Source organism: Dendrobates tinctorius, unplaced genomic scaffold, assembly GCF_039654945.1.
Source record: "Dendrobates tinctorius isolate UK_male_01 unplaced genomic scaffold, ASM3965494v1 ptg000070l, whole genome shotgun sequence".
In the NCBI taxonomy this organism is placed as follows: domain Eukaryota; kingdom Metazoa; phylum Chordata; class Amphibia; order Anura; family Dendrobatidae; genus Dendrobates; species Dendrobates tinctorius.
In genome coordinates, this window is record NW_027361738.1 from 93,802,491 (window position 1) to 93,817,235 (window position 14,745).

General features: G+C 44.3%; 1 protein-coding gene across 1 annotated transcript in view; it reads right to left on the reverse strand.

Annotated features, from left to right (window-relative positions):
- The window catches only part of DGKB (diacylglycerol kinase beta), a 738,755-nt gene extending 724,876 nt beyond the window's left edge, over positions 1-13,879 (reverse strand). The window contains exon 1 of the mRNA XM_073582131.1: positions 13,406-13,879. The gene's annotated coding sequence lies outside the window, so the exon portion shown is untranslated. The remainder of the gene's footprint in view (positions 1-13,405) is intronic.
- Between the last annotated feature and the right edge of the window lie 866 nt (positions 13,880-14,745).

Consider the following 14,745-nt stretch of genomic DNA (forward strand, 5'->3'; position numbering starts at 1 on the left):
GGGAAAGCTGACACTGCACTGCGACTAGGCTGATACCCTACGATGGAGTGGACGACCCATTCCTTGCGAATAGACCCACCGGCGATCCTAGGCTAATCTCAAGCGAAGACTTATAGATAGGGGGAAGGGGGTCCCTGAAAGATCTAAGGACTGGGTACAAAAACAGGTCACCTCCTAATAGAAAACAAAGAGAAGGCTGCAGAAACAAACTGAAAACAGAAACTAAGACTAGCAGAACCAGAGGTCCCAGCACTGCACTAATTAAACACACAGAAGGCAAAGCAAGGCTCCAAGCCAGACTTCAAGTGGATTAACACTGTTGTCCAGCAAGGAATGGGAGACAGGTGCGGGTTAAAAAAGGGTGATACAATCACCTGACCCAAGACAAACCCAGCACCAGGGGAGATAGATCAGCAGCCAGAATACTACAAGAAAATGGCGGATAGTCACAAACTGAATAGATTCTAATGTGGCACCCCTAAGGACTCGGTTGCCACAGAGGTACTGCACCTCCTCCTGAGGTGTGGTGCCCCACCATCCAGGTAGGTTTGAGGCTCCTGACCATGCTCCAACAATTGCACCCCACACAACACAGTAGTTCAGAAAAGCCATATTGCGGCTCCCTGCTTGGAGTGTAGCAGAGCACCTTTGGTGGCTCCCTGCTTGGAACACGGAATGTGCTGGGAGGCGGGTGGAGTTAGAATACATAAAAGAGTGGGAAGGTTTAGGATTTCAGGTCAGTGGTGAGTTCGGAGTCAGTCAGTGAGGAGTGAGGAGAGAAGATCGGGATGGGCACGGGAAAGGAAAGAAGGAGAAAGACATTGAACAGAAACCTGATCTTCCATAAGAAGGAAAGACTAGTATGGAACGTAGGAGTAAAAGGGAACATAGGACGTGGGTTAGAGGAAGAACCCTGCCTAGAAGTTCTAAGCGCAAGGCCGGGTCCCGGTCCCTGAGGTTGTATGGACACTAATGGTTCTGCAACAGACATCGGTGGAGTAGTGAGCTGTAAATGCACTACTCCCATCTAAGACTTGGGGGCACAACAGCAACATTGATAGTCAGCCGGGACTTAAGAAGCAAGGAGTCCCCAAAGCAGGCTACAGCTGTCTGCCGTACAAGGAAAGTTCTTGGGAACATCTGTCAGGAGGAACTCCAGTGTAACTCAGTACTAGGAGTACTTCATACTTAAAGGCGCTATAGAGGAGACGTTCAGAAAGGCACATGTTGGCGGAGTGTTGGAAGGGAGCATTCCATCTAACCTGGAGGGTGACTGAGTCCCTGACCCGAGGACACAGCACGGAGGCAGGCACCTGTGTGTACTACAGACTGTGAGTAAAGCTTTGGAACTACAAGCCCTGGTGTCCTCCATTCATTCCTGCGCCAACACACCCCATACCACTACATCTGGGTACCAGCTTCTACACCTCCTGCGCCTCTCCGCTACCCCTACATCCACACTGCCCTGGGACTGCAGCTCCACCTGTGGGGAGCTTCACCATCTTGGCTGCAACACACCACCAGTCCCAGAGGATCTGCACGCAGCGTCGGCTTAACATCTCCCTTGCCGAGCACCACAGGTGGCGTCACGAGCTATTCATTCAAACCATTACATTTCCCCCATTACTGGGGCGCCCAGGGCTACGGACCGGGTCCCCACTGCTGTGACACATCCCGCTGATACTGGCCCGGTACCGAGTACTCCACAGCCCTGGGAGGGCAACCCACTAACAACTGGAAGAGATGCTGTATGGCATAGCGTGCTAAGCGTGCAGGCTGATGGATAGGTCTTACGATCATTCTGGGGAACTGGTTGCTGGACAAATGTTGGACAAGTTTGCTGATCAATAACTTACTTTTGCAGATTATTTAAGGGATATGAACACCTTTGGGGCCATTTTTCGTGCTTCTTGAAATCGAGTTTCATTCAAAATTTTGCCAAAAGGATTAACTGAAAATCAGTCAGTAAGCTCCTTCTGAGTTTTAAGTGCCTCTCAGATTACTTATGAATAAAAAAGATCAGTTCAACATTGATGTGTAGTAGCGGGCTAACCCGAACAGTAAAGTTCGGGGCCCTTACCGAACACCTACTGTTCGGGCACAGACCCCGAACATGGACTTCTCCAGGAAGTCTGTGTTACTGTTCGGGTTCAGCACCCCGAACGTTAGGTGTTTTCCACGCTGTCTTCTGCATGACAGTGTGAGAAACACGGGCGGTTCTGATCCACAGTAAGATTATTACTGTCCATCGGAGCGTCAGGCCACCTGAGAATACCAGCCACCAGCTGTGTGTTTTAGCTTGGCTGGTTGTCAAAATTGGGGGGACCTTAAGCCTTTTTTTAAATTATTTATTTAAATAATTTAAAAAACAGCATGGTGACCCCTTGATTCTTGGTAACCAGCAATCAAAAAGTTGACAGCTGAGGGTTGCAGCCCATAGCTGTCAGTTTTGCCATGCAGGATATCAAAAATAGAACAGACCCCATGTCACTTTTTAAAGATTTATTTATAGCGCAATCGCTGGCTGATGAATACTCCCATCAGTGACGCCTGCTCTTGCTCTTGTTAGCAGCAGCAAGCGTAGGCTGATGCCAGTAGTACTCTCTCATCAGCCGACGCCTCTGTGACTGTAGGTAAACTTTGTACTGCCGGTCACAGCTGCTGGCTCTCTCTGTCATCTGACAGTTTGGGTACTGTTCTGTTACCTGAACCAAACTTTTATTTAAATGTTCGGCTGGACCTGAACATCTAGGGGTTCCCCCATTACTATTGATGTGGTCTGTGCTCTTAAATCAGAAAAGATGTTCAGAAAATAAAAACATATACAGCATATTACAAACTTCCGAACAGAATGAGCTCATTGTTGGATTCTCAGTTAGTTAATTTCGCAGCTAGCAATATGCAAAGAAACAAAGAACTTGTAAAAAAACAAACAGTGCAAAACTTTGAAAAAACTCAAATGCAAAAACGATTTTCAGCTTAAATTACATGCAATTAAGAAAAAGATAAATTATCCCCCGAAAGTGTGCAAAGCCGTTAATGCATGCATTTTTTTGTTCAAATAATTTCTGCAACAGCGGTTGTCAAGGATCCGCAGTCGGGGTGGGGTCACACAGATCCCACCGCTGACACTTATTATCAAGGGAACGCAACTCTTCCGCCACCAATCATCAGAGACAATTATGCAATTGTATAACGAGTGATGGATGAGGCCACAGCTGCTTCCACTACTAGGCCATTTATTAGGGAAATCGCATTGAGAGCATGCTGTATACACCTCCGATGCCAACGCATGCAATATATATACCCCATTACGGTCACTCCCTAATATGCAGTAATCAAAGAAACTCCTCGCTGCCACCACCAATTGTTTATACTGGCCAATTGGACATCCATTACAGGTAGTGTATGGCTCCAGGGGTGCGGTTTACAGAGCAAGAGGAACAGAGTTATTAAATTTTATACATTTAATCCAGAAAAGTAGGAAGTGTTTATAAAAATATACAAGATAACACAAAATTGGAACAAAGCAATACGATATATACAATTACATGAAATTAAAAGGAATAACAAAATAAATTTAGTAACTAAAATTTACTAACTAAAATTTACTAACATGGAAAAAGACTTAGGTATCTTAGTTAATAAGAAGCTAAATTGGAGTGCCCAGTGTCAGGCAGCTGCCACCAAAGCAAATAGGGTCATGGGATGCATTAGAAGAGGTCTGGGGACACGAGAGTAAAACATAATTCTCCCTCTGTACAAATCACTCGTCAGACCACACTTGGAGTATTGTGTGCAATTTTTGACGCCGGTGCTCAAGAAAGACATTACTGAACTTGAAAGGGTTCAAAGGCGGGCTACTAAAATGATAAATGGAGTTGGTTCACTACAATACCCAGAAAGGTTATCAAAATTAGGTCTATTTACTCTAGAAAAGAGAAGACTTAGGGGAGACTTAATATATGTGTACAAGTATATCAGAGGGCAATACAGAGATCTCTCCAATGAACTGTTTGTACCAAGGACTGTGACAAGAACAAGGGGGCATTCTCTTTGTTTGGAGGAAAGACAATTTCTGCACCAGCATAGAAGAGGGTTCTTCACGGTAAGAGCAGTGAGGCCTTGGAATTCTCTTCCTGAGGAAGTGGTGATGGCCAACTCACTGAATGAATGTAAGAAAGGAATGGATGCTTTTCTTGTGAGTAACAGTATAGAAGGTTACGAATAACAGAATATTATAGGTAGATGGTTGACCCAGCTTAGGGGAAGGAATTTTTTTCCCTATGGAGAAAATTGGCTTCTACTCTGTGGGTTTTTTGCCTTCCCCAGGATCAACAATGCACAACAGCTGCACTAAAAATAGGCTGAACTAGATGGACATAAGGTGTTCCTTCAGCCTTCAAAACTATGTTACTATGTTACAATGTTACTGATGTCACAGATATGGCTCAGAGCTTCGTAGAGGGAGGCGCTCCAAATGGAAAACAGGCAGAACCTACAGCAAACTGTGCATTCCAAGTACTGACATTTGATCCAAGCCTAGTTTCTGCTTTCATTAGCTCTTAAGTTAAGCCCACGTACCTCCCCTTGATGACCTCATGTGGATTCTTCTTCTGGGATGTTCTCAGTCATTCAGGATTTTGTCCCCAACCTACAAGATATCTTGGCCTCTGAAGGTCTCACATATTAGACATTGCTGTCACATTTTTATATTGTGATTTTACATAGAGATCAAATAGACAGGTATAGCAACATCTATCAGGCCGCTATTCAATTGGAAGGATTCTAGTGGTTCTAGAGTGATGTGAGTAAATGTGTCACGTCGGTCCCTTCGCTACGATGCTTAAAATCTATATCCCATAAATATTGGATCTATACAAACCCCAATATTCCTATCTGGAGCTGGGCTGTCTACAACACATTCCCAAAAAATACCTCCAACCCGAGATGTCCTTCCTGGGAACAAAGGAAACTACTACCCTTCTCCTCCTATGCATAAACAAACGTTCTTTTGACATCTGAACCTCAGAGAAGATCTTTCCTGCTTAGTTACCTGGCCACTGCAGGAAATCTCTATACCTCCATTGTTTAATCACTTTCTCTTCCTTTAGGTCTAATTAATCCCAGGTGTTCCATGTGTAATTCCACTTCAAGAGTAAAAGTGTAAGCTCTTCTACTTCTAGAGATGTCTCATGCCTTTTAATTTTCCTCTATGACAGGGGTTTCATTACATTTTTGGGAAAGTTTGTCCTATATATCCTCTATGTATCACTGTACATAGCAACTGCAGAATGAGTTATGAGTGAGTCCATCAGTGAGCTTGTTCCAATGGCAGAATCAGTACCACATAAGGCCAGATTCATTATTCTATTTGCCCCTATAGTGTTTTACTTTGCAGCAAGTTGCGCCTATTTTGAAGTTTATTTTCTGCTTGTCTTTTTTCTATGTTTGCCATTGTGGGTGGGTATTTTGTAATGCAGATGTTTGCAGACAATTCATTATTTGTAAATTTATAAAAAGTCACCAAATTTTTGGTCAAATGTACTCCAGTCCCCCCTGGGGTGATATTTTTTTTTTGTACAGCAGAAATACTTAGCGCAAAAGTTGCATGTGAAATTTTCACAGATCTCACTTCAAATTTTTGCTTTATAAAGGTGCAAAAGGGATAATTACAAAAATACAGAGTATTTTTTATTATGCTCAAAATTCCTGAACCCCTGTGACCCATTCTGAAAAATTTGGCGTATAAAGCGGCAAAGAAAACCACAGGAAAAGAAAGAAGAGTAAAATGTATGTCAAACAGGCAACGGCTTCTAACTAACCCTTGGTTTCGCCTGTCGGCTTCTACCTTCTTCCAAGAGCTTGGCCTAAGAAGGAGCCAATTGGCGAAACTTTTTGTGTTTTTAACTCATTTATTCTTATGACTATAAAAAGAAAATCCCAAGCGTAAATTAATTATTTAAGTAAAATCTGCGAAAATGTTGGACAATGGATCCGTTCCCGCACTGACCACAACGTTTGCCACTGGACCGTTGATTTAACGGATCCAGCGAAGGAAGAATTTTAAAGGAACCGCTGCCGAGAGAGAGATTAAATTTCCGACACAGGCATTTCTCCCGGGCATGCGCAATAGAAAATGCGGATCCGGCTGGGGAAAAAAACGTTTCATTGTCCGTCCTGTCCGCTCAGCGGATGGCAAAATCTTGGCGGATCCTTAAAAAAAAGATCAAACGGATGACCATCCATCAAGATCCGCCATTAATACAAGTCAATGGAGAAAAAAACGGATCCGCCAAGAAAAAAGGTGGATCCGTTTTTTTTGCAAAACGTCGCATTTTGACTCATGGGTAAAAATGGATGTGTGAGACAGGCCTTAGCGTATTGATAGCGGTGATTGCTTGTGGAATTTTGGTCTCAGCGGGATTGATGGCAAAATCATTAGATGAATACACCGATGTTGAAAAAGCGAAGCAAAGCGAGGGATGCTGGAAGATATGGATTCTGCCGTAAAGATCATTGATGCCGTAAACTTGCATTTTAGCTCTGTCGGGAGCTGTTTACGCTCTGTGTGCTTCTATATGACCACCCAGTGGCTACAATAGGAATTGCAGCCTGTCGAGAGAGTCGATACATCGGTAAAGTATTGAATGTGTATGGGGTGTAATTGGAATCCATAAGAAAGCTTGGAAATTGGTAAAATGAACCCCTCTGTATCATAGGGACAGGGAGTTCTGCTGATAGGGGCCCCTGGAGACTGTGCCCCCAGCTCTTCCATTTGCACAGGGATGTGGTGCTGCATTGATAACATGCAAGAAAGTGGCCAAACAACCCCAAACACACACACGTGTTTCTCCTGTATTTGCTGCAGAACTGTGGCTCTCCACAGTAAAACGCGACTGCATTTTCCCTTCACCCTGTTCTTCACGTCTTCCCCTTGTTTGCACCCATCCTGCACCCGGCATCTGCAGCTCAGGTAGTGTTAACCACCAGAAGAAACTCAGTTTTCCCATAACAAGGTAAGGATGGGGGAGGAGGGGTACGAAGCTGCAGCTGAGGCTAATCTGTGTATAGTGATAGAAGCCAGCTCTGCTCGCATCAGCAGCGAGTCGCCAATATGACAGCATGAGATGGAGATTTTCGTTTCACTCAATAACAAGCACAAAACGTGAAACTGTCGGCCATCACTAATTATTCAGCTCGAGGCATTTAACTGTCCAGCTTCACGAGTCAGTAATTAACCGGAAAAGGCCGTATACCGGCGAAACGTGTGCCAGACCCGAAGTGGGATTATTTATATCCATACAAAACATAGAAAAGAGGAGATCAGGGATCTGTCAGGAAATGCGGGATCCACCCACACTACAGAAAATGTGATAGATGATAGATAGATAGATAGATAGATAGATGATAGATAGATAGATAGATAGATAGATAGATAGATAGATAGATAGATAGATAGATAGACAGAAAATAGATAATAGATAGATAACAGATTGATAGATAAATAGATGATAGATAATAGTTAGATAGACAGATAGATAATAGACAGATGATAGATGGATAAATAGATAGAGTTGTATATACGCAAACAACCAGAACGTTTCTATGTATTCCCTTACAAATTTAGGTTGACTTTATGTAATATGTAATCTTTGTGACATAACATTCAGATTTGCTACACCTCACCAAGAATTTTTATGTGAAAAGAAATCTTTAAAGCTAGAATTTAACCCATATAAAACTTAATATTATAAGTTACTGATTTGATAATGAATTCTGGGCATTCAGTTACCCACTAAAGCAATAGACAGAGCAACTCTAGATTTATACACTTACTGTGGTGTTGAGAGCTAGCTGTAAAAATACGTATGAAGGGAGCTCCCCCTAGTGGTGGCTGCAGACATGCTCTTATGTATCTCTGTATACAGGGAGCTCCCCCTAATGGTTGCTGCAGACAGGATGTTATCATGTATCTCTGTAAACAGGGAGCTCCCCCTAGTGGTGGCTGCAGACAGGATCTTATCATGTATCTCTGTAAACAGGGAGCTCCCCCTAGTGGTGGCTGCAGTCAGAATCTTATCATGTATCTCTGTATACAGGGAGCTCCTCCTAGTGGTGGTTGCAGACAGGATCTTATCATGTTTCTCTGTATACAGCTCTCTCTAGTGGTGGCTGCAGACAGGATCTTATCATGTATCTCTGTATACAGGGAGCTCCCCCTAGTGGTGGCTGCAGATAGGATCTTATCTTGTATCTCTGTATACAGGGAGCTCCCCCTAGTGGTGGCTGCAGACAGGATCTTATCATGTATCTCTGTATACAGGGAGCTCCCCCTAGTGGTGGCTGCAGACAGAATCTTATCATGTATCTCTGTATACAGGGAGCTCCCCCTAGTGGTGGCTGCAGACAGAATCTCATTTATGAATCTGTATACAGGGAGCTCCCCCTAGTGGTGGCTACAGACAGGATATTATCATGTCTCTCTGCATACAGGGTGCTTCCCCTAGTGGTAACTGCAGACAGGATCTTATCAAGTATTTCTGTATACAGGGAGCTCCCCCTAGTGGTGGCTGCAGACAGAATCTTATCCTGTATCTCTGTATACAGGGAGCTCTCCCTAGTGGTGGCTGCAGACAGGATCTTATCATGTATCTCTGTATGCAGGGAGCTTCCCCTAGTGGTGGCTGCAGACAGGATCTTATCATTTATCTCTGTATACAGGGAGCTTCCCCTAGTGGTGGCTGAAGACAGGATCTTATCATGTATCTCTGTAAACAGGGAGCTCCCCCTAGTGGTGGCTGCAGACAGGATCTTATCATGTATCTCTGTAAACAGGGAGCTCCCCCTAGTGGTGGCTGCAGTCAGAATCTTATCATGTATCTATGTATACAGGGAGCTCCCCCTAGTGGTGGCTGCAGTCAGAATCTTATCATGTATCTCTGCATACAGGCAGCTCCCCCTAGTGGTGGCTGCAGATAGGATCTTATCTTGTATCTCTGTATACAGGGAGCTCCCCCTAGTGGTGGCTACAGACAGGATCTTATCATGTCTCTCTGCATACAGGGTGCTTCCCCTAGTGGTAACTGCAGACAGGATCTTATCATGTATTTCTGTATACAGGGAGCTCCCCCTAGTGGTGGCTGCAGACAGAATCTTATCATGTATCTCTGTATACAGGGAGCTCCCCCTAGTGGTGGCTGCAGACAGAATCTTAATTATGAATCTGTTTACAGGGAGCTCCCATTAGTGGTGGCTGCACACAGAATCTTATTTATGAATTTGTATACAGGGAGCTCCCCCTAGCGGTGGCTGCAGACAGAATCTTATCATCTATCTCTGTATACAGGGAGTTCCCCCTAGTGGTGGCTGAAGACAGGATCTTATGTATCTCTGTATACAGGGAGGTCCCCCTAGTGGTGACTGCAGACAGAATCTTATCACATATCTCTGTATGCAGGGAGCTCCCCCTAGTGGTGGCTGCAAACAGAATCTTATCACGTATCTCTGTACACAGGGAGCTCCCCCTAGTGGTGGCTGCAGACAGAATCTTATCACATATCTCTGTACACAGGGAGCTCCCCCTAGTGGTGGATGCAGACAGGATTTTATCATGTATCTCTGTATACAGGGAGCTCCCCCTAGTGGTGACTGCAGACAGGATCTTATCATGTATTTCTATATAGAGGGAGCTCCCCCTAGTGGTGGCTGCAGACAGAATCTTATCATGTATCTCTGTATACAGGGAGCTCCCCCTAGTAGTGGCTGAAGACAGGATCTTATGTATCTCTGTATACAGGGAGCTCCCGTGGTGACTGCAGACAGAATCTTATCACATATCTCTGTATACAGGGAGCTCCCCCTAGTGGTGGCTGCGGACAGGATCTTATCACGTATCTCTGTATACAGGGAGCTCCCCCTAGTGGTGGCTGCTGACAGAATCTTATCACGTATCTCTGTATACAGGGAGCTCCCCCTAGTGGTGGCTGCAGACAGATTCTTATCACATATCTCTGTACACAGGGAGCTCCCCCTAGTGGTGGCTGCAGACAGGATCTTATCGTGTATCTTTGTATACAGGGAGCTCCCCCTAGTAGTGACTGCAGACAGAATCTTATCACTAAAGGGAGCTCCCCCTCATGGTGGCTGCAGACAGGATCTTATTGTGTATCTCTGTATACAGGGAGCTCCCCCTAGTGGTGACTGCAGACAGAATCTTATCACTAGAGGGAGCTCCCTGCAGCCACCACTTAAGGGATCTCACAATATACTGGTTGTATATTAACTTCATTAATAACACAGCAGGCATTGAACTCCCCCTAGTGGTGGTTGGTGGTAATCAGAATCGTGGAAAGAATCAGGAATTTTAGAGCTTAGTATTGTGAAAATACAATATTGTAAAGCATTATAACAATGTGTACATTCACATCAAGGGGGTTTTACATTATTTTATTTCACATTCAATTGATATACCGTATGGTGGAGGTTTGAAGACAAGAACCCAGAATCAGATCTTGGGGTATATTATCAGACTATCCCAATATATGACTGCATAGCATGAACAGCAATTCCCCAATGCAGGTTATTGGATTTTCTCTTGGAAAGTCCAGACAATTATTCAAATACTAATTCCTTACATCCTTCTATCAGAGGAAACAAGCTTTCTCTGCAGCCCCATCTATGAGTTGTGGCAGATGGCAAACTCAGCTCTGCAGAATCTCCATGATAAAAGAGGTGAATATGTGAACTAAAACAATATATCTATCTTAGGACTTGGTCCAGGAAATATGTTCAGGTCGACATGTTCCTTTAACCTTCAATTGCTGATGTAGCAGGGCTGAGTTTGTCATTTAGTCCATCCTATAGCAACAAGTGTATGTTTTACGATTCCACAGGACTGATGGTTGCCTTACTACATCTCTCATTGTGTTACCAGGATTCCTGATTAATAAAGCTGTAAAAGAACGTCATAACAAATTCAGCTCTGCTAAATCTGTAGTCCCTTCTAAGAGACATACTCGCGCAGTTGCTGGTCCGGTTACTCATTTCCGACAGGTTTTTATCAGTTGTAAAACTACTAGCTTATTTATTTTCAGTAGTTGCGCTAGAGATATCATAGTTAGAAAACCAAAGCTTGTGGGGTTTGTGAGGGATAAGTAGGTAAGATGCAGCAGAGCTCATCGAGCCAGATTTGGTTAGATGAGATGGAGCTGGGTCTGTCAGACACAGCAGAACTAAGTTTGTTAGATTTTACAGACCTATGGTTGACAATGATAGCAGAGCAAGCTTTGCCATATGTAGCAATAAAAAGTTTGTCAAAGATTTAAGGCTTGATCTATAAATGTTGTAAAGCTGGAATTGTCACATATATAGCTGAGCTGTGTTTGTTAGATCTGCTAGAACTAACCTGGTGAGATGCATAATGATAGACCTGTCTGTTACAGATGCAGTGCGAGACTGAGAGACGTGCATATGTCAGATGCAGCAGTGCTGTGTTTGTTAGATTTAGCAAAGCTAAGCTTTGAGGCTTCTCCGACCAGTTTAGGTCAGATGTGTCTGAATTGAGTTTCTTAGATGCTGTAGGGCTAAATGTACCAGATGTAGCAAAACTCTGCAACATGTGGCCAAAGTGTGTTTGTCAGGTGTAGTCAAGGCAGATTTAACAGATCTGACTTTGCTAAGTAAAGAAGAGCTAAGTATGTCATTGGTAGCAAAGCAAGATTTATCACGTAGCAGAGTTATGTTTGGGTCAGAGATGTTTTTCTGTGCAGAGCTATGTTTGTCATGTGCAGAGCTATGTTTGTCGTGTGCAGAGTTCTGTGTGTCATTTACAGAGCTATGTTTGTCATTGTGGAGCAACGTTTGTTGTGTTCAGAGCTATCTTTGTCGCGTGCAAAGATATATGTTTGTCATGGGCAGAGCTATGGCTGTTATGTGAACAGCTATGTGTCATGTGCAGAGTTATGTTTGTCCTGTGCAGAGCTATGTTTGTCCTGTTCAGAGCTATGTTTGTCCTGTTCAGAGCTATACTTGTCCTGTGCAGAGTTATATTTGCAATATGCAGAGTTATGTTTGTAATGTGCAGGGCTATGTTTGTCCTGTGCAGGGCTATGTTTTTCCTGTGTAGCGCTATGTTTGTAATGTGTAGAGTAATGTTTGTAGTGTACAGAGCTATGTTTGTCCTGTGCAGAGCTATGTTTGCAATGTGCAGGGCTATTCTTGTCCCGTGCAGAGCTATGTTTGTCCTGTGCAGGGCTATGTTTGCAATGTGCAGGGCTATTCTTGTCCCGTGCAGAGCTATGTTTGTCCTGTGCAGGGCTATGTTTGTCCTGTGTAGAGCTATGTTTGTAATGTGCAGCGCTTTTCTTGTCCTGTGCAGAGTTATGTTTCTCCTGTGCAGGGCTATGTTTGTCCTGTGCAGGGCTATGTTTGGCCTGTGTAGAGCTATGTTTGTAATGTGCAGAGTAATGTTTGTAATGTGCAGAGCTATAATTGTCCTGTGCAGAGCTATGTTTGTCCTTTTGTATAGCTATGTTTGTAATGTGCAAGGCTGTATTTGTCCTGTGCAGTGCTATGCTTGTCTGGTGTAGAGCTATGTTTGTAATGTGCAGAGTAATGTTTGTAATGTGCAGAGCTATATTTGTCCCGTGCAGGGCTATGTTTGTCCTGTGCAGAGCTATGTTTGTAATATGCATGGCTATGTTTGTAATGTGCAGAGCTAAGTTTGTAAAATGCAACAAAGCTTGATTTGTAAGACGGATAAGAGTCGAATTCGTCATATTGCTCCTTGGGCAATTTCACCTCTGCTACATCTGTAGCCAACACTATTCTAGTAAAATAAAGATGGCAGCCGATTACTGACCCTTCTTCCTAGTTTTCTGACCGACAGATAAAAACCTGCCATTTTTACTGAATGACAACACATTTGCCCGGATACAGATAGCACCGGCCCCATCAGTTTGTGGACGCTCCCCCTAAATAATGTTTGCGTTGTGATGCACCACGGCGAAACGTCCCGCTCCATCCCGCGGAATCACAAAGGTCCCTATAACAGAAAAAAACTATAAAAAAAAAAATGTAAAATTCTGGAACAGACAGGAAACCAAATCCCCTGTCCATAGACTCCGACCTCAACCTGCTGATGACTTCCATGGATATCATTACCTGGATTGACTGATATTCCATTTTCATTTTTTTTTTAAAATGCAGCATTAACCCTTTACTAGCCCATATGCCCACTCTGTGTCCGTACTCTGCCACCTACCTGACCTGCAGATCTATCCAGCTGCAAACAGCAGGCGCAAGAAATCCAATGTCTATGGTAGGAGACGCTCCAACACCCCACATACACTGTGCACCCCCCATATCCAGCACCTCCAGCCAACCAGGGATTGCACAGCCTTACCTGCAGCTGGTGCTAATGCTGCCATTGAGGGCTCCAGACACCTCCAGCCCTGGGGCTCCAGGGATGCTGCTGCTGCTGCTGCTGCTGTTCTCCTAGCCCCCTCCTCAGAGGACCACTTGCATGGATGGGATGTCAGGCAGCAGCTGGGGGGCTTGTTTTTTCCCCCCTCTTGCTTATTCCTAATTGCACAATTCAGATGATCTGATCCCTTTCCTACCTTGCTGCACTAATGTAATCCAGCAGAATGTCCCCAGGCTCCATCTAGTGGATTTAATGAAGGATTCATTTACAATTGATTTTCTTGTTTCTGTGCCCCCATCCTCCACCTCTCTCTGTCTCTCCTCTGTCTCTTCTCTCTCTCTAGCATGTCTCTGTTTTCTGTATAAACCGGTGGTCCAGGAGGGGAAGGAGGAGGAGGAGGAGGCTCTTCCCCCATACTCCTCCATCCCCATCCCTCCCTCAGATCCTGCGGTCTTTCTCAGCTCCAGTGATGTCACAGGCGCTGTGTTCTACAATCCCTCTAAGCCCCCCAGGGATTCCCCAATGGTGGAGGTGCCTGACACCGACAAGGACTTTTTTTTTTTGTTTATTTATTTATTGTATCGTGTGTTACATTGTTGCTCTTTTATTTTTTTTTTTCATATGTTGCAGTGATGATGGTGGATCACAGGGGATCGGAGCATAATACCGCCCGGCTCGTGTGGTTATGTAACCACCGCACATCCCAGGGGACAGCTTAGCGTGATGTCCCAGCTGCACGTCCCTTAGAGAGAGAAGTAAAAATAAAATGTGACATTTGTGATAACGCAGCCTCCGGTTAATGAAACGATGGAGTTTAATGTTCATTGCACACTTAACGACACATTTAGGGTGACGCGATAAAGTATGAGGACGTATACAAGACTTGGGGGGCAGCGGAGTACCTACAGTCGGTGCGGGGGTTACGGTTGCGCCCCGGCTCTGGAGTCTTTGGCCCATATCAGAAGATCAATGTCATTAAAGGGTTATTCCACTGCCAAAAAAATTTATCCTCTCTCATTATGATAGATAATATCTGATCGCTGGGGGGGGAGTCTGCTGGGCACTCCAGTAATCCTGCAGCGGAGGTGTGCCTGTTTGACCTTCGCTCCATTCATCATTTATGGGACTGATAAGAAATATTTGTACTCTGCAGTTCCATAGGCAATGAATGGAGCGGAGGCCGAGCAGCTCTGGTTCATTCAGGACTGGGCTGCAGAGCACAGGTTTTAGCAATTTGCTTTGCTTCCGTCAATGGTGAGTGGAAATCACTCAGAATGTGGTGTTCCGTCATTTAATTATACAGTATGCTACTGCAACCG